The following is a 24,821-nucleotide window of genomic DNA, read 5'->3' as shown; positions in this document are numbered from 1 at the left end:
GTGTGTGTGTGTGTGTGTGTGTGTGTGTGTGTGTGTGTGTTCACCTCTGATCTAGTTTGTGTGTGTGTGTGTGTGTTCGTGTGTGTGTGTGTTCGTGTGTGTGTGTGTGTGTGTGTGTGTGTTTGTGTGTGTGTGTTTGTGTGTGTGTGTGTTCACCCTCTGATGTAGTGCGTGTGTCCGGTCCCTTGAGCAGCTTCTGTGGTGACATCATAGCTTCTAGCAGAGGGAACCACAGCACCTGATAGAGAGGAGAGTTTATTATACCCAGACACACAGAAAGACAGACACACAAAAAGACAGACACACAGAAAGACAGACACACAGAAAGACAGACACACAGAAAGACAGACACACAGAAAGACAGACACACATACCCCTCTCTGTTCTTGGTTGAGACTCTGGGAGCTCCTGTGACACAGAGCGATGATGTCACTAGTGACCCCTCCACTCTCTGCAGTGGATAAGCCTCCCTCTGGTCTCCCCTCCTCTTCACTCCTTTTCTCTGACGTGACAGCGCTGAGTTTGTCCTTCAGCCTGAGAGAGAGAGAGGTACAAACATAAGTGCTTAACACCCGTATCTAAGGGTTCCTGCAATATCAATTCATGTCACATTCCTTGATTTCAAAGTAATAAATACATTTCCCTTGTTATAACCTCAGAAAGTAAATTAGGTTTAGATTAAAATGATGTTCTGAAGAAATGGTGTACCTTCAGCAGGACCTGGAAGGCTCCATGAGAATCACCTTTCTTTCCAACAGATAGGATGTAGCTTCATGGACCTGGTACTGTTCTGTTATCTAGTAGGGGGAGGAAGGGGGAGAGAGGGAGAGAGATAGGAAGGAGAGCGAGAGGGGGGAGAGAGGAAGAGAGAGGGAAAGGAGAGATGGAGGGGAGAGAGAGGGAAAGAGAGAGATGGAGGGAGAGAGGGAGAGAGAGAGAGGGAAAGGAGAGATGGAGGGAGAGAGGGGAGAGAGAGGGAAAGGAGAGATGAGGGAGAGAGGGAAAGGAGAGATGGAGGGAGAGAGGGGGAGAGAGAGGGGGAAAGGAGAGATGAGGGAGAGAGGGAAAGGAGAGATGGAGGGAGATGTAGGAGAGATGGAGGGAGAGGGGGGAGAGAGAGGGGGAAAGGAGAGATGAGGGAGAGGGAAAGGAGAGATGGAGGGAGAGAGGGAAAGGAGAGATGGAGGGAGAGAGAAAGGGAAAGGAGAGATGGAGGGAGAGAGGGGGAGAGAGAGAGGGAAAGGAGAGATGGAGGGAGAGAGGGGGAGAGAGGGGGAGAGAGAGGGAAAGGAGAGATGGAGGGAGAGGGGGAGAGAGAGGGAAAGGAGAGATGGAGGGGAGAGAGGGGAGAGAGAGGGAAAGGAGAGATGGAGGGAGAGAGGGGGAGAGAGAGGGAAAGGAGAGATGGAGGGGAGAGAGGGGAGAGAGAGGGAAAGGAGAGATGGAGGGAGAGAGGGGAGAGAGAGGGAAAGGAGAGATGGAGGGAGAGAGGGGAGAGAGAGAGGGAAAGGAGAGATGGAGGGGAGAGAGGGGGAGAGAGAGGGGAAAGGAGAGATGGAGGGAGAGAGGGGAGAGAGAGGGAAAGGAGAGATGGAGGGAGAGAGGGGAGAGAGAGAGGGAAAGGAGAGATGGAGGGAGAGAGGGGGAGAGAGAGGGAAAGGAGAGATGGAGGGAGAGAGGGGAGAGAGAGGGAAAGGAGAGATGGAGGGGAGAGAGGGGGAGAGAGAGAAAGGAGAGATGGAGGGGAGAGAGGGGGAGAGAGAGGGAAAGGAGAGATGGAGGGGAGAGAGGGGGAGAGAGAGGGAAAGGAGAGATGGAGGGAGAGAGGGGGAGAGAGAGGGAAAGGAGAGATGGAGGGAGAGAGGGGGAGAGAGAGGGAAAGGAGAGATGGAGGGGAGAGAGATGAGAGAGGGAAATGGAGAGATGGAGGGAGAGAGGGGAGAGAGAGGGAAAGGAGAGATGGAGGGAGAGAGGGGAGAGAGAGGGAAAGGAGAGATGGAGGGAGAGAGGGGAGAGAGAGGAAAGGAGAGATGGAGGGAGAGAGGGGAGAGAGAGGGAAAGGAGAGATGAGGGAGAGAGGGGGAAAGGAGAGATGAGGGAGAGAGGGAAAGGAGAGATGGAGGGAGAGAGGGGGAGAGAGAGAGGGAAAGGAGAGATGAGGGAGAGAGGGGGAGAGAGAGAGGGAAAGGAGAGATGGAGGGAGAGAGGGGGAGAGAGAGAGGGAAAGGAGAGATGGAGGGAGAGAGGGGGAGAGAGGGGGAGAGAGAGGGAAAGGAGAGATGGAGGGAGAGAGGGAAAGGAGAGATGGAGGGGAGAGAGGGGGAGAGAGAGGGGGAAAGGAGAGATGAGGGAGAGAGGGGGAGAGAGAAAGGGAAAAAGGAGAGATGGAGGGAGGGGAGGGAAAGGAGAGATGGAGGGAGAGAGGGGGAGAGAGAGAGAGGGAAAGGAGAGATGGAGGGAGAGAGAGGGATGAGAGGGAAAGGAGAGATGGAGGGAGAGAGGGGGATGTATGGGATGAGATGGAAAGGAGAGATGGAGGGAGAGAGGGGAAAGGAGAGATGGAGGGAGAGGGGGAGAGAGAGGGGGAAAGGAGAGATGAGGGAGAGAGGGGGGAGAGAGAGAGGGAAAGGAGAGATGGAGGGAGAGAGGGAAAGGAGAGATGGGGGGAGAGAGGGGGATGTATGAGGGAAAGGATGTATGGAGGGAGGGAGGGGGATGAGATGTAAGGAGAGATGGAGGGAGAGAGGGGGAGAGAGGGAAAGGAGTAGATGGAGGGAGAGAGGGGGAGAGAGAGGGGGAAAGGAGAGATGGAGGGAGAGAGGGGGAGAGAGAGAGGGAAAGGAGAGATGGAGGGATGGGGAGAGAGGGGTATGTAGGGGAAAGGAGAGATGGAGGGAGAGAGGGAAAGGAGATGGAGGGAGGTGAGAGGGGGGAAAGGAGAGATGAGGGAGAGAGGGGGAGTAAAGGAGAGATGGAGGGAAGGGGAAAGGAGATGGAGGGAGAGAGGGGGAGAGGAGGGAAAGGAGAGATGGGAGGGATGTAAGGAGATGTAGAGTATGTATGTATGATGGATGTATGTATGAGAGATGAGGGAAAGGAGAGATGGAGGGAGAGTAGAGAGGGAATGAGAGATGGAGGTATGAGGGGGAGTATGTATGGAGAGATATGTAGAGAGTATGTAGAGGGATGTAGGAGAGATGGAGGGAGAGATGGGGAGAGAGTAAAGGAGAGATGGAGGAGAGAGAGGGGAGAGAGAGAGGGAAAGGAGAGATGGAGGGAGAGAGGGGGAGTGAGAGGGAAAGGAGAGATGGAGTAGAGGGGAGTAGAGGGAAAGGAGAGATGGAGGGAGAGAGGGGGAGAGATGTAAAGTTTGATGGAGGGAGAGAGGGGGGAAAGGAGTATGGAGGGAGAGAGGGGGAGTATGTTGTATGAGATGTAGAGTAGGGGGAAAGTTAGATGTAGAGGGGGAAAGGAGAGATGTATGGGGGAGAGTAAAGTAGATGGAGGGAGAGTATGTATGTGTGTATGTATGTATGCGAGAGCAAAAGGAGAGAGAGGGGAGAGAGAGAGGGAAAGGAGTGTGGAGGGAGAGAGGGGGAGAGTTAGAGGGAAAGGAGAGATGGAGGGAGAGTTCGTGGGAGAGAGAGGGAAAGGAGAGATGAGGGAGAGAGGGGAGAGATATGGAGGGAAAGAGGGAAAGGAGATGGAGGGAGAGAGGGAAAGGAGAGATAGAGGGGAGAGGGAAAGGAGAGATGGAGGGAGAGGGGGAAAGGAGAGATGGAGGGAGAGAGGGGAGAGAGATGTGGAAAGGAGAGATGACGGAGAGAGGGGAGAGAGATGGAGGGAAAGAGGGAAAGGAGAGATGGAGGGAGAGAGGGAAAGGAGAGATGGAGGGAGAGAGAGGAAGGAGAGATGGAGGGAGAGAGGGGGAGAGAGATGTGGAAAGGAGAGATGAGGGAGAGAGGGGAGAGAGATGGAGGGAAAGAGGGAAAGGAGAGATGGAGGGAGAGAGGGGAGAGAGAGAGGGAAAGGAGAGATGGAGGGAGAGAGGGGGAGAGAGAGAGGGAAAGGAGAGATGGAGGGAGAGAGGGGGAGAGAGAGGGAAAGGAGAGATGAGGGAGAGAGGGGGAGAGAGATGGAGGGAAAGAGGGAAAGGAGAGATGGAGGGAGAGAGGGAAAGGAGAGATAGAGGGGGAGAGGGAAAGGAGAGATGGAGGGAGAGAGGGGGAGAGAGATGTGGAAAGGAGAGATGAGGAGAGAGGGGGAGAGAGATGGAGGGAAAGAGGGAAAGGAGAGATGGAGGGAGAGAGGGGGAGAGAGAGGGGGAAAGGAGAGATGAGGGAGAGCGAGAGCAAAAGGAGAGATAGAGGGGGAGAGAGAGAGGGAAAGGAGGATGGAGGGAGAGAGGGGGAGAGAGAGAGGGAAAGGAGAGATGGAGGGAGAGAGGGAAAGGAGAGATGAGGGAGAGAGGGGGAGAGAGGGAAAGGAGAGATGGAGGGAGAGAGGGGGAGAGAGAGGGGGAAAGGAGAGATGAGGGAGAGAGGGGGAGAGAGAGAGGGAAAGGAGAGATGAGGGAGAGAGGGAGAGAGAGGGGGAAAGGAGAGATGGAGGGAGAGAGGGGGAGAGAGAGAGGGAAAGGAGAGATGAGGGAGAGAGGGGGAGAGAGAGATGGAGGGAGAGAGGGAAAGGAGAGATGGAGGGAGAGAGAGAGGGGGAGAGAGAGGGGGAAAGGAGAGATGGAGGGAGAGAGAGGAAGAGAGGGAAAGGAGAGAGGGAGGGAGAGAGAGGAAGAGAGGGAAAGGAGAGATGGAGGGAGAGAGGAAAGGAGAGATGGAGGGAGAGAGGGGAGAGAGAGAGGGAAAGGAGAGATGGAGGGAGAGAGGGAAAGGAGAGATGGAGGGAGAGAGGGGGAGAGAGAGAGGGAAAGGAGAGATGGAGGAGAGAGAGGGGAGAGAGAGAGGGAAAGGAGAGATGGAGGGAGAGAGGGGAGAGAGAGGGGGAAAGGAGAGATGAGGGAGAGAGGGGGAGAGAGAGAGGGGGAAAGGAGAGATGAGGGAGAGAGAGGAAGAGAGGGAAAGGAGAGATGGAGGGAGAGAGAGGAAGAGAGGGAAAGGAGAGATGGAGGGAGAGAGAGGAAGAGAGGGAAAGGAGAGAGGGAGGAGAGAGGGAAAGGAGAGATGGAGGGGAGAGAGAGGAAAGGAGAGATGGAGGGAGAGAGAGGGAAAGGAGATGGAGGGAGAGAGGGGGAGAGAGAGAGGGAAAGGAGAGATGGAGGAGAGAGGGGGAGAGAGGGAAAGGAGAGATGAGGGAGAGAGGGGGAAAGGAGAGATGAGGGAGAGAGGGAAAGGAGAGATGGAGGGAGAGAGGGGGAAAGGAGGGATGAGAGGGAGAGAGGGGGAGAGAGGGGAAAGGAGAGATGGAGGGAGAGGGAAAGGAGAGATGGAGGGAGAGAGGGGAGAGAGGGGGAGAGAGAGGGAAAGGAGAGATGGAGGGAGAGAGGGAAAGGAGAGATGGAGAGGAGGGAAAGGAGAGATGGAGGGAGAGAGGGGGAGAGGAAAGGGAAAGGAGAGATGGAGGGAGAGGGAGGGAGAGAGGGGGAGAGAGAGAGGATGAGAGGGAGAGGAGGGGGGGAGAGAGGGGAGAGAGAGAGGAAAGGAGAGATGGAGGGAGAGAGGGGGAGAGAGAGAGGGAAAGGGAAAGGAGAGATGAGGGAGAGGAGAGAGGGAAAGGAGAGATGAGGGAGAGAGGGAAAGAGAGAAAGGGAAAGGAGAGATGGAGGGAGGGGAGAGGAGAGGGAAAGGAGAGATGGAGGGAGAGAGGGAAAGGAGAGATGGAGGGAGAGAGGGGGAGAGGGAAAGGAGAGATGGAGGGAGGGAGGGGAGAGAGAGAGGGAAAGGAGAGATGGAGGGAGAGAGGGGAGAGAGGGAAAGGAGAGAGGAGGGAGAGAGGGGGAGAGAGGGGGAAAGAGATGGAGGGAGAGAGGGGGAGAGAGGGGAAAGGAGAGATGGAGGGAGAGAGGGAAAGGAGATGGAGGGAGAGAGGGGGAGAGAGAGGGAAAGGAGAGATGGAGGGAGGGAGGGGAGAGGAGAGGGAAAGGAGAGATGGAGGGAGAGAGGGGGGAGAGAGGGAAAGGAGAGATGGAGGGAGAGAGGGGGAGAGAGAGGGGGAAAGGAGAGATGGAGGGAGAGAGGGGAGAGAGAGGGGGAAAGGAGAGATGGAGGGAGAGAGGGGGAGAGAGAGGGAAAGGAGAGATGGAAAGAGAGAGGGGGGAGAGAGAGAGGGAAAGGAGAGATGGAGGGAGAGAGGGGGAGAGAGGGAAAGGAGAGATGGAGGGAGAGAGGGGGAGAGAGAGGGGGAAAGGAGAGATGGAGGGAGAGGGGGGGAGAGAGAGGGGGAAAGGAGAGATGGAGGGAGAGAGGGAAAGGAGAGATGGAGGGAGAGAGGGGGAGAGAGAGGGGGAAAGGAGAGATGGAGGGAGAGAGGGGGAGAGAGAGGGGGAAAGGAGAGATGAGGGAGAGAGAGGGAAAGGAGAGATGGGGGAGGGGGGAGAGAGAGGGGGAAAGGAGAGATGGAGGGAGAGATGGGGGAGAGAGAGGGGAAAGGAGAGATGAGGGAGAGCGAGAGCAAAAGGAGAGATAGAGGGGAGAGAGAGAGGAAAGGAGAGATGGAGGGAGAGAGGGGGAGAGAGAGAGGGAAAGGAGAGATGGAGGGAGAGAGGGGGGAGAGAGAGGGAAAGGAGAGATGAGGGAGAGAGGGGGAGAGAGGAGGGAAAGAGGGAAAGGAGAGATGGAGGGAGAGAGGGGGAGAGAGGGGGAAAGGAGAGATAGAGGGGGGAGAAAGGAGAGATGGAGGGAGAGGGGGAAAGGAGAGATGGAGGGAGAGAGGGGGAGAGAGATGGGAAAGGAGATGACGAGGGGGAGAGAGAGGGAGAGATGGAGGATGGAGGGAGAGAGGGAGAGGGGGAGAGAGAGGGAGATGGGAGGGGAGAGGAGAGAGATGTGGAGGGAGAAAGAGAGAGATGGAGGGAAAGGAGATGAGGGAGAGAGGGGAGAGAGAGGGAAAGGAGAGATGAGGAGAGAGGGAAAAGGAGAGATAGAGGGGGAGAGAGAGAGGAAAGGAGGGAGGGAGAGGGGGAGAGAGAGGGAAAGGAGAGATGGAGGGAGAGGGGGAGAGAGAGAGGGAAAGGAGAGATGGAGGGAGAGAGGGGGAGAGAGGGAAAGGAGAGATGAGGGAGAGAGGGGAGAGAGATGGAGGGAAAGAGGGAAAGGAGAGATGGAGGGAGAGAGGGAAAGGAGAGATAGAGGGGGAGAGGGAAAGGAGAGATGGAGGGAGAGGGGAAAGGAGAGATGGAGGGAGAGAGGGGGAGAGAGATGTGGAAAGGAGAGATGAGGGAGAGAGGGGAGAGAGAGGAGGGGAAAGGAGAGATGGAGGGAGAGAGGAAAGGAGAGATGGAGGGAGAGAGGGGAGAGAGAGGAAAGGAGAGATGAGGGAGAGAGGAGAGATGGAGGGAAAGAGGGAAAGGAGAGATGGAGAGGAGAGAGAGGAGGGGGAGGAGAGGAAAAGGAGAGAGAGATGGAGGGAGAGAGGGGGAGAGAGAGAGGGAAAGGAGAGATGGAGGGAGAGGGGGAGAGAGAGGGAAAGGAGAGATGAGGGAGAGAGGGGGAGAGGGAAAGGAGAGATGGAGGGAGAGAGGGAAAAGGAGATGAGGGAGATGGAGGGAGAGGGAAAGGGGGAGAGAGAGGAGAGGAGGGGGAAAGGAGAGATGGAGGGAGAGAGGGGAGAGAGAGAGGGAAAGGAGAGATGAGGGAGAAAGGAGAGATGGAGGGAGAGAGGGGGAGAGATGGAGGGAGGAAAGGAGAGGGGGAAAGGAGAGATGGAGGGAGAGAGAGGAAGAGGGAAAGGAGAGATGGAGGGAGAGCGAGGAAGAGAGGAAAGGAGAGATGGAGGGAGAGAGGGAAAGGAGAGATGGAGGGAGAGAGGGGGAGAGAGAGGGGGAAAGGAGAGATGGAGGAAGAGAGAGGGGAAGAGGAGGGAAGAGAGAAAGGGAGAGAGGGAAAGGAGAGATGGGGGAGAGAGGGGGGAAAGGAGAGATGGAGGAAGAGAGAGGGAAAGGAGAGATGGAGGGAGAGAGGGAAAGGAGAGATGGAGGGAGAGAGGGGGAGAGAGAGAGGGAAAGGAGAGATGGAGGGAGAGGGGGAGAGAGAGGGGGAAAGGAGAGATGAGGGAGAGAGGGGGGAGAGAGAGGGGGAAAGGGAGAGATGAGGGAGAGAGAGAAGAGAGGGAAAGGAGAGATGGAGGGAGAGAGAGGGAAGATGGAGAGATGGAGGGAGAGAGAGGAAGAGAGGGAAAGGAGAGATGGAGGGAGAGAGGGAAAGGAGAGATGGAGGAGAGAGGGGGAGAGAGAGAGGGAAAGGAGAGATGGAGGGAGAGAGAGGAAGAGAGGGAAAGGAGAGATGGAGGGAGAGAGGGAAAGGAGAGATGGAGGGAGAGAGGGGAGAGAGAGAGGAAAGGAGAGATGGAGGAGAGAGGGGGAGAGAGAGGGGGAAAGGAGAGATGAGGGAGAGAGGGGGAGAGAGAGAGGGGGAAAGGAGAGATGAGGGAGAGAGAGGAAGAGAGGGAAAGGAGAGATGGAGGGAGAGAGAGGAAGAGAGGGAAAGGAGAGATGGAGGGAGAGAGGGAAGAGAGGGAAAGGGGGAGATGGAGGGAGAGAGGGAAAGGAGAGATGGAGGGAGAGAGGGGAGAGAGAGAGGGAAAGGAGAGATGGAGGAAGAGAGGGAAAGGAGAGATGGAGGGAGAGAGGGAAAGGAGAGATGGAGGGAGAGAGGGAAAGGGAGATGGAGGGAGAGAGGGGGAGAGAGAGGGAAAGGAGAGATGAGGGAGAGAGGGGGGAGAGAGAGAGGGGGAAAGGAGAGATGAGGGAGAGAGAGGAAGAGAGGGAAAGGAGAGATGGAGGGAGAGAGGGGAGAGAGAGAGGGAAAGGAGAGATGGAGGAGAGAGGGGAGAGAGGGAAAGGAGAGATGGAGGGAGAGAGGAGAGAGGGGAAAGGGAGAGGGGGAGAGAGAGGAAGAGAGAAAGGAGAGATGGAGGGAGAGAGGGGGAGAGGGGAAAGGAGAGATGGAGGGAAGAGGGGGAGAGAGGGAAAGGAGAGATGGAGGGAAGAGAGGAAGAAGGGAAAGGAGAGATGGAGGGAGAGAGGGGGAGAGAGAGGAAAGGAGAGATGGAGGGAGAGAGGGGAGGAGAGAGGGGAAAGGAGAGATGAGGGAGAGAGGGGGAGAGAGAGAGGGGGAAAGGAGAGATGAGGGAGAGAGGGGGAGAGAGAGAGGGAAAGGAGAGATGGAGGGGGGGAGAGAGAGGGAAAAGAGAGATGGAGGGAGGGGGGAGAGAGAGGGAAAGGAGAGATGGAGGAAGAGAGAGAAAGGAGGAGAGGGAGAGAGGGAAAGGAGAGATGGAGGGAGAGAGGGAAAGGAGAGATGGAGGGAGAGGAGGGAAAGGAGAGATGGAGGAGGGAGAGAGGGGAGAGAGAGAGGGGGAAAGGAGAGATGGAGGAGAGGAAGAGAGGGAAAGGAGAGATGGAGGGAGAGAGGGAAAAGGAGAGAGGAGGGAGAGAGGGGGGAGAGAGAGAGGAAAGGAGAGATGGAGAGGGGAGAGAGAGAGGGAAAGGAGAGATGGAGGAAGAGAGGGAAAGACCTGAGGATGGAGGGAGAGAGAGAGGGGAAAGGAGAGATGGAGGGAGAGAGGGGGAGAGAGAGGGAAAGGAGAATGGAGGAGAGATGGAGGGAGAGAGGGGAAAGGAGAGAGGAGGGAGAGAGGGAAAGGAGAGATGGAGGGAGAGAGGGGAGAGAGAGAGGGAAAGGAGAGATGGAGGGAGAGGGAGGGATGGAGGGAGGAGAGAGAGGGAAAGGAGAGATGGAGGAAGAGAGGAAAGGAGAGATGGAGGGAGAGAGGGAAAGGAGAGATGGAGGGAGAGAGGGGGAGAGAGAGGGGGAAAGGAGAGATGAGGGAGAGAGAGGAAGAGAGGGAAAGGAGAGATGGAGGGAGAGCAACACAAGGCATTGAGAGACACCCCCTGTATGTTTGGGTCAGGGGGAGTGTAATTCCCTGGGTTTACTCACTAGTCTGTCTGGGGTTAAATATTCACTCTATGAAATGGTATTGATTTGACCCCAGAACAATCAGGGTTAAAAGTGAGACAACAGAGTCTAAAGTAGATACACACACAGGTAGATACAGACACACAGACACACTGCTATACTATAGTGTAGGGATGTTACCTGGACAGCCTCCTCTAGTCTGTAGTCCTGAGAGGTACAGACACACTGCTATACTATAGTGTAGGGATGTTACCTGGACGGCCTCCTCTAGTCTGTAGTCCTGAGAGGTACAGACACACTGCTATACTATAGTGTAGGGATGTTACCTGGACGGCCTCCTCTAGTCTGTAGTCCTGAGAGGTACAGACACACTGCTATACTATAGTGTAGGGATGTTACCTGGACGGCCTCCTCTAGTCTGTAGTCCTGAGAGGTACAGACACACTGCTATACTATAGTGTAGGGATGTTACCTGACGGCCTCCTCTAGTCTGTAGTCCTGAGAGGTACAGACACACTGCTATACTATAGTGTAGGGATGTTACCTGGACGGCCTCCTCTAGTCTGTAGTCCTGAGAGGTACAGACACACTGCTATACTATAGTGTAGGGATGTTACCTGGACGGCCTCCTCTAGTCTGTAGTCCTGAGAGGTACAGACACACTGCTATACTATAGTGTAGGGATGTTACCTGGACGGCCTCCTCTAGTCTGTAGTCCTGAGAGGTACAGACACACTGCTATACTATAGTGTAGGGATGTTACCTGGACGGCCTCCTCTAGTCTGTAGTCCTGAGAGGTACAGACACACTGCTATACTATAGTGTAGGGATGTTACCTGGACGGCCTCCTCTAGTCTGTAGTCCTGAGAGGTACAGACACACTGCTATACTATAGTGTAGGGATGTTACCTGACGGCCTCCTCTAGTCTGTAGTCCTGAGAGGTACAGACACACTGCTATACTATAGTGTAGGGATGTTACCTGGACGGCCTCCTCTAGTCTGTAGTCCTGAGAGGTACAGACACACTGCTATACTATAGTGTAGGGATGTTACCTGGACGGCCTCCTCTAGTCTGTAGTCCTGAGAGGTACAGACACACTGCTATACTATAGTGTAGGGATGTTACCTGGACAGCCTCCTCTAGTCTGTAGTCCTGAGAGGTACAGACACACTGCTATACTATAGTGTAGGGATGTTACCTGGACGGCCTCCTCTAGTCTGTAGTCCTGAGAGGTACAGACACACTGCTATACTATAGTGTAGGGATGTTACCTGGACGGCCTCCTCTAGTCTGTAGTCCTGAGAGGCCTTGAGGAAGTCAGTGAGCTGCCGGGGAGTGAATCGGCACAGCAGGCCGATGTGGAGCTCATGCAGGTCGGGGCTCAGTCTTAGGAGAGCCTGGGGATGAGGGCCTTCCCTGGAGGTAGCACTGGGAAACAGACGGTTGTGTGTCTCTAATAATATAATAATGTTGTGTTTATTAAACAGACCAGAGAGCACAACAACTAGGATATTGATGTCTTCCGCCCACCCGAATCCATCCACACCACAGAGAAAACTGTTCCATTCTTCCGTGCTCCAACACAGTAACCAAGGATCTTACCTCTGGTCCAAAAGACACCTCAGGAACTGGAACACTAGGTGATCATCCTAGAGAGAGAGATAGCAGGAGAGAGAATGAGAGAGAGATAGCAGGAGAGAGAATGAGATGAGAGAGAGATAGCAGGAGAGAGAGAGATAGATAGCAGGAGAGAGAATGAGAGAGAGATAGCAGGAGAGAGAATGAGAGAGAGATAGCAGGAGAGAGAATGAGAGAGAGAGATAGCAGGAGAGAGAATGAGAGAGAGAGATAGATAGCAGGAGAGAGAATGAGAGAGAGAGAGAGAGATAGCAGGAGAGAGAATGAGAGAGAGATAGCAGGAGAGAGAATGAGAGAGAGATAGCAGGAGAGAGAATGAGAGAGAGATAGCAGGAGAGAGAATGAGAGAGAGATAGCAGGAGAGAGAATGAGAGAGAGATAGCAGGAGAGAGAATGAGAGAGAGAGATAGCAGGAGAGAGAATGAGAGAGAGAGATAGCAGGAGAGAGAATGAGAGAGAGATAGCAGGAGAGATAATGAGAGAGAGAGATAGCAGGAGAGAGAATGAGAGAGAGAGATAGCAGGGAGAGAGAATGAGAGAGAGAGATAGCAGGAGAGAGAATGAGAGAGAGAGATAGCAGGAGAGAGAATGAGAGAGAGAGATAGCAGGAGAGAGAATGAGAGAGAGATAGCAGGAGAGAGAATGAGAGGGAGATAGCAGGAGAGAGAATGAGGTAGAGATAGCAGGAGAGAGAGAGGTAGAGATAGCAGGAGAGAGAGAGGTAGAGATAGCAGGAGAGAGAGAGGTAGAGATAGCAGGAGAGAGAGAGGTAGAGATAGCAGGAGAGAGAGAGGTAGCGAGCAGGAGAGAGAGAGGTAGAGATAGCAGGAGAGAGAGGTAGCGATAGCAGGAGAGAGAGAGGTAGAGATAGCAGGAGAGAGAGCGGTAGAGATAGCAGGAGAGAGAGGTAGAGATAGCAGGAGAGAGAGGTAGAGATAGCAGGCGAGAGAGAGGTAGAGATAGCAGGAGAGAGAATGAGAGAGAGAGATAGATAGCAGGAGAGAGAATGAGAGAGAGAGATAGATAGCAGGAGAGAGAATGAGAGAGAGAGATAGATAGCAGGAGAGAGAATGAGAGAGAGAGATAGATAGCAGGAGAGAGAATGAGAGAGAGATAGCAGGAGAGAGAATGAGAGAGAGAGATAGCAGGAGAGAGAATGAGAGAGAGAGATAGCAGGAGAGAGAATGAGAGAGAGATAGCAGGAGAGAGAATGAGAGAGAGAGATAGCAGGAGAGAGAATGAGAGAGAGATAGCAGGAGAGAGAATGAGAGAGAGATAGCAGGAGAGAGAATGAGAGAGAGAGATAGCAGGAGAGAGAATGAGAGAGAGATAGCAGGAGAGAGAATGAGAGAGAGATAGCAGGAGAGAGAATGAGAGAGAGATAGCAGGAGAGAGAGAGTAGAGATAGCAGGAGAGAGAGAGGTAGAGATAGCAGGAGAGAGAGAGGTAGAGATAGCAGGAGAGAGAGAGGTAGAGATAGCAGGAGAGAGAGGTAGCGATAGCAGGAGAGAGAGGTAGAGATAGCAGGAGAGAGAGCGGTAGAGATAGCAGGAGAGAGAGCGGTAGAGATAGCAGGAGAGAGAGGTAGAGATAGCAGGAGAGAGAGGTAGAGATAGCAGGAGAGAGAGGTAGAGATAGCAGGCGAGAGAGAGGTAGAGATAGCAGGCGAGAGAGAGGTAGAGATAGCAGGAGAGAGAGAGGTAGAGATAGCAGGAGAGAGAGAGGTAGAGATAGCAGGAGAGAGAAAGGTAGAGATAGCAGGAGAGAGAGAGAGAGGGAGGGATATTGTGAGAGAGATGTAGATAGCGTGTTCATTTCTGATTGTTTATTTCACTTTTGTTTATGATCTATTGTACGTGCTTTCAGCAATGTTAACATGTCAATAAAGCTTTGAATTGAAATTGACAGAGTAGAGATACACAACTAAGACAAAACAACCAGAGAACACGGGTCACAACTCCTGCAGCTTTGTCGCACGCTGGTTCTGTTCAGAGTCAAGGGAGGCTTCAAGGAGACTCTACGGCAGGAACATCTACAGCTCATCTCTTGTCAGTAGTACTGTAGACTACTGTATCTCTGACCTCAACCCAGAGTCTCTCAGAGCCTTCAGTCAGCCCACTGACTCCTCTATCAGACCACAGTTAACAGTCAGCCCACTGACTCCTCTATCAGACCACAGTTAACAGTCAGCCCACTGACACCTCTATCAGATCACAGTTAACAGTCAGCCCACTGACACCTCTATCAGATCACAGTTAACAGTCAGCCCACTGACAACTCTATCAGACCACAGTTAACAGTCAGCCCACTGACACCTCTATCAGACCACAGTTAAGAGTCAGCCCACTGACAACTCTATCAGACCACAGTTAAGAGTCAGCCCACTGACAACTATCAGACCACAGTTAACAGTCAGCCCACTGACACCTCTATCAGATCACAGTTAACAGTCAGCCCACTGACACCTCTATCAGATCACAGTTAACAGTCAGCCCACTGACACCTCTATCAGATCACAGTTAACAGTCAGCCCACTGACACTCTATCAGATCACAGTTAACAGTCAGCCCACTGACACCTCTATCAGATCACAGTTAACAGTCAGCCCACTGACACCTCTATCAGACCACAGTTAACAGTCAGCCCACTGACAACTCTATCAGATCACAGTTAACAGTCAGCCCACTGACAACTCTATCAGATCACAGTTAACAGTCAGCCCACTGACACCCCTATCAGATCACAGTTAGCAGTCAGCCCACTGACACCTCTATCAGACCACAGTTAACAGTCAGCCCACTGACACCTCTATCAGATCACAGTTAACAGTCAGCCCACTGACACCCCTATCAGACCACAGTTAACAGTCAGCCCACTGACAACTCTATCAGACCACAGTTAACAGTCAGCCCACTGACAACTCTATCAGACCACAGTTAACAGTCAGCCCACTGACACCCCTATCAGATCACAGTTAACAGTCAGCCCACTGACACCCCTATCAGACCACAGTTAACAGTCAGCCCACTGACACCCCTATCAGATCACAGTTAACAGTCAGCCCACTGACACCCCTATCAGACCACAGTTAACAGTCAGCCCACTGACACCCCTATCAGACCACAGTTAACAGTCAGCCCACTGACAACTCTATCAGACCACAGTTAACAGTCAGCCCACTGACAACTCTATCAGATCACAGTTAACAGTCAGCCCACTGACAACTCTATCAGATCACAGTTAACAGTCAGCCCACTGACACCTCTATCAGACCACTGACACTCTATCAAATCACAGTTAACAGTCAGCCCACTGACACCTCTATCAGACCACAGTTAACAGTCAGCCCACTGACACCCTATCAGACCACAGTTAACAGTCAGCCCACTGACACCCCTATCAGACCACAGTTAAAAGTCAGCCCACTGACAACTCTATCAGATCACAGTTAACAGTCAGCCCACTGACACCTCTATCAGACCACAGTTAACAGTCAGCCCACTGACACCTCTATCAGACCACAGTTAACAGTCAGCCCACTGACACCCCTATCAGACCACAGTTAACAGTCAGCCCACTGACAACTCTATCAGACCACAGTTAACAGTCAGCCCACTGACACCCCTATCAGACCACAGTTAACAGTCAGCCCACTGACAACTCTATCAGACCACAGTTAACAGTCAGCCCACTGAGACCCCTATCAGATCACAGTTAACAGTCAGCCCACTGACACCTCTATCAGACCACAGTTAACAGTCAGCCCACTGACACCTCTATCAGATCACAGTTAACAGTCAGCCCACTGACACCCCTATCAGACCACAGTTAACAGTCAGCCCACTGACAACTCTATCAGACCACAGTTAACAGTCAGCCCACTGACACCCCTATCAGACCACAGTTAACAGTCAGCCCACTGACACCCCTATCAGACCACAGTTAACAGTCAGCCCACTGACAACTCTATCAGATCACAGTTAACAGTCAGCCCACTGACACCTCTATCAGACCACAGTTAACAGTCAGCCCACTGACACCTCTATCAGACCACAGTTAACAGTCAGCCCACTGACACCCCTATCAGATCACAGTTAACAGTCAGCCCACTGACACCCCTATCAGACCACAGTTAACAGTCAGCCCACTGACAACTCTATCAGACCACAGTTAACAGTCAGCCCACTGACAACTCTATCAGACCACAGTTAACAGTCAGCCCACTGACAACTCTATCAGACCACAGTTAACAGTCAGCCCACTGACACCTCTATCAGACCACAGTTAACAGTCAGCCCACTGACACCCCTATCAGATCACAGTTAACAGTCAGCCCACTGACACCTCTATCAGACCACAGTTAACAGTCAGCCCACTGACAACCCTATCAGATCACAGTTAACAGTCAGCCCACTGACAACTCTATCAGACCACAGTTAACAGTCAGCCCACTGACACCCCTATCAGACCACAGTTAACAGTCAGCCCACTGACAACTCTATCAGACCACAGTTACAGTCAGCCCACTGTATCAGACCACAGTCAGCCCACTGACAACTCTATCAGATCACAGTTAACAGTCAGCCCACTGACAACTCTATCAGAGAACAGTCAGCCCACTGACAACTCTATCAGACCACAGTTAACAGTCAGCCCACTGACACCCCTATCAGACCACAGTTAACAGTCAGCCCACTGACAACTCTATCAGATGACAGTTAACAGTCAGCCCACTGACAACTCTATCAGATCACAGTTAACAGTCAGCCCACTGACACCTCTATCAGACCACAGTTAACAGTCAGCCCACTGACACCTCTATCAGACCACAGTTAACAGTCAGCCCACTGACACCCCTATCAGACCACAGTTAACAGTCAGCCCACTGACAACTCTATCAGACCACAGTTAACAGTCAGCCCACTGACACCCCTATCAGACCACAGTTAACAGTCAGCCCACTGACAACTCTATCAGACCACAGTTAACAGTCAGCCCACTGACACCCCTATCAGACCACAGTTAACAGTCAGCCCACTGACAACTCTATCAGACCACAGTTAACAGTCAGCCCACTGACACCCCTATCAGACCACAGTTAACAGTCAGCCCACTGACAACTCTATCAGACCACAGTTAACAGTCAGCCCACTGACACCCCTATCAGACCACAGTTAACAGTCAGCCCACTGACAACTCTATCAGATCACAGTTAACAGTCAGCCCACTGACAACTCTATCAGATCACAGTTAACAGTCAGCCCACTGACACCTCTATCAGACCACAGTTAACAGTCAGCCCACTGACACCTCTATCAGACCACAGTTAACAGTCAGCCCACTGACACCCCTATCAGACCACAGTTAACAGTCAGCCCACTGACAACTCTATCAGACCACAGTTAACAGTCAGCCCACTGACACCCCTATCAGACCACAGTTAACAGTCAGCCCACTGACAACTCTATCAGATCACAGTTAACAGTCAGCCCACTGACACCTCTATCAGACCACTGACAACTCTATCAGACCACAGTTAACAGTCAGCCCACTGACACCTCTATCAGATCACAGTTAACAGTCAGCCCACTGACAACTCTATCAGACCACAGTTAACAGTCAGCCCACTGACAACTCTATCAGATCACCAACAGTCAGCCCACTGACACAAGACCACTGACAACTCTATCAGACCACAGTTAACAGTCAGCCCACTGACAACTCTATCAGACCACAGTTAACAGTCAGCCCACTGACACCCCTATCAGACCACAGTTAACAGTCAGCCCACTGACACCCCTATCAGACCACAGTTAACAGTCAGCCCACTGACACCCCTATCAGACCACAGTTAACAGTCAGCCCACTGACAACTCTATCAGACCACAGTTAACAGTCAGCCCACTGACACCCCTATCAGACCACAGTTAACAGTCAGCCCACTGACAACTCTATCAGACCACAGTTAACAGTCAGCCCACTGACACCCCTATCAGACCACAGTTAACAGTCAGCCCACTGACAACTCTATCAGACCACAGTTAACAGTCAGCCCACTGACAACTCTATCAGATCACAGTTAACAGTCAGCCCACTGACACCTCTATCAGACCACAGTTAACAGTCAGCCCACTGACACCTCTATCAGATCACAGTTAACAGTCAGCCCACTGACACCCCTATCAGACCACAGTTAACAGTCAGCCCACTGACAACTCTATCAGACCACAGTTAACAGTCAGCCCACTGACAACTCTATCAGACCACAGTTAACAGTCAGCCCACTGACAACTCTATCAGACCACAGTTAACAGTCAGCCCACTGACACCCCTATCAGACCACAGTTAACAGTCAGCCCACTGACAACTCTATCAGATCACAGTTAACAGTCAGCCCACTGACAACTCTATCAGATCACAGTTAACAGTCAGCCCACTGACACCTCTATCAGACCACAGTTAACAGTCAGCCCACTGACACCTCTATCAGACCACAGTTAACAGTCAGCCCACTGACACCCTATCAGACCACAGTTAACAGTCAGCCCACTGACACCTCTATCAGACCACAGTTAACAGTCAGCCCACTGACACCCCTATCAGACCACAGTTAACAGTCAGCCCACTGACAACTCTATCAGACCACAGTTAACAGTCAGCCCACTGACAACTCTATCAGACCACAGTTAACAGTCAGCCCACTGACACCTCTATCAGACCACAGTTAACAGTCAGCCCACTGACACCTCTATCAGACCACAGTTAACAGTCAGCCCACTGACACCCCTATCAGACCACAGTTAACAGTCAGCCCACTGACAACTCTATCAGACCACAGTTAACAGTCAGCCCACTGACAACTCTATCAGACCACAGTTAACAGTCAGCCCACTGACAACTCTATCAGACCACAGTTAACAGTCAGCCCACTGACACCCTATCAGACCACAGTTAACAGTCAGCCCACTGACAACTCTATCAGACCACAGTTAACAGTCAGCCCACTGACACCCCTATCAGACCACAGTTAACAGTCAGCCCACTGACAACTCTATCAGACCACAGTTAACAGTCAGCCCACTGACACCCCTATCAGACCACAGTTAACAGTCAGCCCACTGACAACTCTATCAGATCACAGTTAACAGTCAGCCCACTGACAACTCTATCAGATCACAGTTAACAGTCAGCCCACTGACACCTCTATCAGACCACAGTTAACAGTCAGCCCACTGACACCTCTATCAGACCACAGTTAACAGTCAGCCCACTGACACCCCTATCAGACCACAGTTAACAGTCAGCCCACTGACAACTCTATCAGACCACAGTTAACAGTCAGCCCACTGACACCCTATCAGACCACAGTTAACAGTCAGCCCACTGACAACTCTATCAGATCACAGTTAACAGTCAGCCCACTGACAGACCACAGTTAACAGTCAGCCCACTGACACCTCTATCAGATCACAGTTAACAGTCAGCCCACTGACAACTCTATCAGATCACAGTTAACAGTCAGCCCACTGACAACTCTATCAGATCACAGTTAACAGTCAGCCCACTGACACCTCTATCAGACCACTGACAACTCTATCAGACCACAGTTAACAGTCAGCCCACTGACAACTCTATCAGACCACAGTTAACAGTCAGCCCACTGACACCTCTATCAGACCACAGTTAACAGTCAGCCCACTGACACCTCTATCAGACCACAGTTAACAGTCAGCCCACTGACACCCCTATCAGACCACAGTTAACAGTCAGCCCACTGACAACTCTATCAGACCACAGTTAACAGTCAGCCCACTGACAACCCTATCAGACCACAGTTAACAGTCAGCCCACTGACACCTCTATCAGACCACAGTTAACAGTCAGCCCACTGACACCCCTATCAGATCACAGTTAACAGTCAGCCCACTGACACCTCTATCAGATCACAGTTAACAGTCAGCCCACTGACAACTCTATCAGATCACAGTTAACAGTCAGCCCACTGACACCTCTATCAGACCACAGTTAACAGTCAGCCCACTGACACCTCTATCAGATCACAGTTAACAGTCAGCCCACTGACACCTCTATCAGACCACAGTTAACAGTCAGCCCACTGACAACTCTATCAGACCACAGTTAACAGTCAGCCCACTGACACTCTATCAGACCACAGTTAACAGTCAGCCCACTGACAACTCTATCAGACCACAGTTAACAGTCAGCCCACTGACACCTCTATCAGACCACAGTTAACAGTCAGCCCACTGACAACTCTATCAGATCACAGTTAACAGTCAGCCCACTGACAACTCTATCAGATCACAGTTAACAGTCAGCCCACTGACACCTCTATCAGACCACAGTTAACAGTCAGCCCACTGACACCTCTATCAGACCACAGTTAACAGTCAGCCCACTGACACCCCTATCAGACCACAGTTAACAGTCAGCCCACTGACAACTCTATCAGACCACAGTTAACAGTCAGCCCACTGACACCCCTATCAGACCACAGTTAACAGTCAGCCCACTGACAACTCTATCAGACCACAGTTAACAGTCAGCCCACTGACAACTCTATCAGATCACAGTTAACAGTCAGCCCACTGACAGACCACTGACAACTCTATCAGACCACAGTTAACAGTCAGCCCACTGACACCTCTATCAGATCACAGTTAACAGTCAGCCCACTGACAACTCTATCAGACCACAGTTAACAGTCAGCCCACTGACAACTCTATCAGATCACAGTTAACAGTCAGCCCACTGACACCTCTATCAGACCACTGACAACTCTATCAGACCACAGTTAACAGTCAGCCCACTGACAACTCTATCAGACCACAGTTAACAGTCAGCCCACTGACACCCCTATCAGACCACAGTTAACAGTCAGCCCACTGACACCTCTATCAGACCACAGTTAACAGTCAGCCCACTGACAACTCTATCAGATCACAGTTAACAGTCAGCCCACTGACACCTCTATCAGACCACAGTTAACAGTCAGCCCACTGACACCCCTATCAGACCACAGTTAACAGTCAGCCCACTGACAACTCTATCAGACCACAGTTAACAGTCAGCCCACTGACACCCCTATCAGACCACAGTTAACAGTCAGCCCACTGACAACTCTATCAGACCACAGTTAACAGTCAGCCCACTGACAACTCTATCAGACCACAGTTAACAGTCAGCCCACTGACACCTCTATCAGACCACTGACAACTCTATCAGACCACAGTTAACAGTCAGCCCACTGACACCTCTATCAGATCACAGTTAACAGTCAGCCCACTGACAACTCTATCAGACCACAGTTAACAGTCAGCCCACTGACAACTCTATCAGATCACAGTTAACAGTCAGCCCACTGACACCTCTATCTGACAACTCTATCAGACCACAGTTAACAGTCAGCCCACTGACAACTCTATCAGACCACAGTTAACAGTCAGCCCACTGACACCCCTATCAGACCACAGTTAACAGTCAGCCCACTGACACCTCTATCAGACCACAGTTAACAGTCAGCCCACTGACAACTCTATCAGACCACAGTTAACAGTCAGCCCACTGACACCTCTATCAGACCACAGTTAACAGTCAGCCCACTGACACCTCTATCAGACCACAGTTAACAGTCAGCCCACTGACACCCCTATCAGATCACAGTTAACAGTCAGCCCACTGACACCTCTATCAGACCACAGTTAACAGTCAGCCCACTGACACCCCTATCAGATCACAGTTAACAGTCAGCCCACTGACACCCCTATCAGACCACAGTTAACAGTCAGCCCACTGACACCTCTATCAGATCACAGTTAACAGTCAGCCCACTGACAACTCTATCAGACCACAGTTAACAGTCAGCCCACTGACACCCCTATCAGACCACAGTTAACAGTCAGCCCACTGACAACTCTATCAGACCACAGTTAACAGTCAGCCCACTGACAACTATCAGACCACAACAAAATCAGTCTACTTGAACAGAGCAAAACCCAATCATGAGGCATCAAAGCCAAAGGAACTGAGTAACATTAAGAAATGCTGATAGATGGAAGGAAAGTAGTTTGGAAATCTACCAAAAAACAATTAGGCAACAACAAATTCAATCCCTCCTAGACAATTTCCTGGGTAAAACGTTCCATTGTAATAGTGAAGGTGTAAACATGGCAGTCGAAAACCTAAACAGTATATTTGACCTCTCAGCTTCCCCATCAAATCTATCAATGTCAAGCAGACAACCAAAGAAAATTAACAACAATGACAAATGGTTTGATGAAGAATGCAAAAAACCTAAGGAAGAAATGGAGAAACCTGTCCAAACAAAAACATAGAGACCCAGAAAACCTGAGCCTACGCCTTCACTATGGTGAATCACTAAAACGATACAGAAACACACTACGGAAAAAGAAGGAACAGCATGTCAGAAATCAGCTCAATGTAATTGAAGAATCCATAGACTCCAACCACTTCTGGGAAAACTCAAAACAAACAAACAACACAAAGAGTTATCTATCCAAAACGGAGATGTCTGGAAAAACCACTTCGCCAATATTTTTGGCTCTATGACAAAGATCAAACAGCAGTAACATATACATGATCAAATACAAATCTTACAATAAACTATTAAAGACTACAGGAACCCACTGGATTCTCTAATTACATTTAATGAACTACACTACAAAATACAAACCCTCCAACCCAAAAACGCCTGTGGGGTTGATGGTATCCTAAATGAAATGATAAAATATACAGACCCAAAATTACAATTGGCTATACTTATACTCTTTAACATCATCCTTAGCTCTGGCATCTTCTCCAATATTTGGAACCAAGGACTGATCACCCTGATCCACAGAAGTGGAGAGAAATTTGACCCCAGTAACTACCGTGGGATATGCGTCAACAGCAACCTTGGGAAAATCCTCTACATTATCATTAACAGCAGACTTGTACATTTCCTCAATGAAAACAATGTACTGAGTAAATGTCAAATTGGCTTGTTACCTAATTACCGTACGACAGACCACGTATTCACCCTGCACACCCTAATTGACAAACCAAAACAAAGGCAAAGTCTTCTCATGCTTTGCTGATTTCAAGAAAGCTTTTGGCTCAATTTGGCATGAGAGTCTGCTATACAAATTGATGGAAAATGGTGTTGGGGGTAAAACATACAACATTACAAACAACAAGTGTGCGGTTAAATTTTTTTATTTTTTAAACACACATTTCTTTCCACAGGGCCGTGGGGTGAGACAGGGATGCAGCTTAAGCCCCACCCTCTTCAACATATATATCAACAAATTGACGAGGGAACTAGAACAGTCTGCAGCACCCGGCCTCACCTTACTAGAATCTGAAGTCAAATGTCTATTGATGATCTGGTGCTTCTGTCACCAATCAAGGAGGGCCTACAGCAGCACCTAGATCTTATGCACAGATTCTGTCAGACCTGGGCCCTGACAGACCTGGGCCCTGACAGACCTGGGCCCTGACAGACCTGGGCCCTGACAGAACTGGGCCCTGACAGAACTGGGCCCTGACAGAACTGGGCCCTGACAGACCTGGGCCCTGACAGACCTGGGCCCTGACAGACCTGGGCCCTGACAGACCTGGGCCCTGACAGACCTGGGCCCTGACAGACCTGGGCCCTGACAGACCTGGGCCCTGACAGACCTGGGCCCTGACAGAACTGGGCCCTGACAGAACTGGGCCCTGACAGAACTGGGCCCTGACAGAACTGGGCCCTGACAGAACTGGGCCCTGACAGAACTGGGCCCTGACAGACCTGGGCCCTGACAGACCTGGGCCCTGACAGACCTGGGCCCTGACAGAACTGGGCCCTGACAGAACTGGGCCCTGACAGAACTGGGCCCTGACAGACCTGGGCCCTGACAGAACTGGGCCCTGACAGACCTGGGCCCTGACAGAACTGGGCCCTGACAGTAAATCTCAGTAAGACAAAAACAATGGTGTTCCAAAAAAGGTCCAGTCACCAGGACCACAAATACAAGTTCCATCTAGACACTGTTTCCCTAGAGCACACAGGAAACTATACATACCTTGACCTAAACATCAGGACCACAGGTCACTTCCACAAAGCTGTGAACCATCTGAGAGACGAGGCTAGAAGGGTCTTCTAGGTCATCAGAAGGAACAGAACATGTGACATATCAGGATCTTCAGTTATAGAACCCATCGCCCTTCATGGTTGAGAGGTCTGGGGTCCGCTCACCAACCAACAACTCACAAAAAACTAATTGAGTCTGAATTATGCAACAATATCCTCTGTGTACAACGTAAAACACCAAATAATGCAGAGCAGAATAAGGCCGATACCAATTAATTATCAAAATGCAGAAAAGAGCCATTCAATTCTACAACCACTTAAAAGGAAGCGATTCCCAAACACATTGGAAAGAATTAACAAAAAAACAGAGCAGAATACCTGATCACTGTGACTGACCCAAAATGAAGGAAATCTTTAACTATGTTCAAACTCAGTGAGCATAACCCTGCTATTGAGAAAGGCCGCCGCAGGCAGACCTGGCTCTTAAGAGAAGACAGGCTATGTGCTCACTGTCCACAAAATGAGGTGGAAATTGAGCTGCACTTCCAAACCTCCTGCCAAATGTATGACCATATTAGAGACACATATTTCCCTCAGATTACAGACCCACAAAGATTTTCAAAACAAATTCAATTTTGATAAGCTCCCATATCTACTGGGTGAAATACCACAGTGTGACATCACAGCAGCAAGATGTGTGACCTGTTGCCACGAGAAAAGGTCAACCAGTGAAGAACAAACACCATTGTAAATACAACCCATATTTATGTTTATTTATTTCTCCCTTTGTACTTTTAACTATTTGCACATCGTTACAACACTGTGTATATACACACATAATGACATTTGAAAAGTCTCTATTCCTTTTGTGAGTGTAATGTTTACTGTTAATTAAAATAAAATCACTGAAACAATCTTTTACTTTTTGGAATTCGCTTTCTCTTATCGGAAGGATTAATGTCATTAAAATGAATGTTTTGCCCAAATTTTTATATT

At 51.0% G+C, this 24,821-nt stretch overlaps 2 long non-coding RNA genes and 1 pseudogene across 3 annotated transcripts; 1 reads left to right on the top strand and 2 right to left on the bottom strand.

The window, feature by feature from the left end:
- LOC118383697 (vacuolar protein sorting-associated protein 8 homolog) overlaps positions 1-24,821 on the bottom strand; it is a 161,782-nt pseudogene that overhangs the window by 95,869 nt on the left and 41,092 nt on the right.
- Positions 12,418-13,851, top strand: LOC127921601 (uncharacterized). The gene is made up of 3 exons (XR_008109063.1): positions 12,418-12,524; positions 13,154-13,201; positions 13,506-13,851. It is a non-coding gene; the product is annotated as an uncharacterized LOC127921601 (long non-coding RNA).
- On the bottom strand, positions 14,397-22,773 carry LOC127921598 (uncharacterized). Of its 2 annotated transcripts, none has more exons than XR_008109059.1 (3): positions 21,324-22,773; positions 15,734-15,923; positions 14,397-14,917 (listed from the first exon to the last, which is right to left on the bottom strand). It is a non-coding gene; the product is annotated as an uncharacterized LOC127921598 (long non-coding RNA). The 2 variants fall into 2 exon arrangements; XR_008109060.1 differs by having other exon boundaries at positions 14,531-14,651.

The sequence above is a fragment of the Oncorhynchus keta genome, unplaced genomic scaffold (genome assembly GCF_023373465.1).
Source record: "Oncorhynchus keta strain PuntledgeMale-10-30-2019 unplaced genomic scaffold, Oket_V2 Un_contig_226_pilon_pilon, whole genome shotgun sequence".
Lineage (NCBI taxonomy): Eukaryota > Metazoa > Chordata > Actinopteri > Salmoniformes > Salmonidae > Oncorhynchus > Oncorhynchus keta.
Note: the sequence above shows the minus strand (reverse complement) of the source record. Positions and strands in the feature narration are given on the sequence as shown.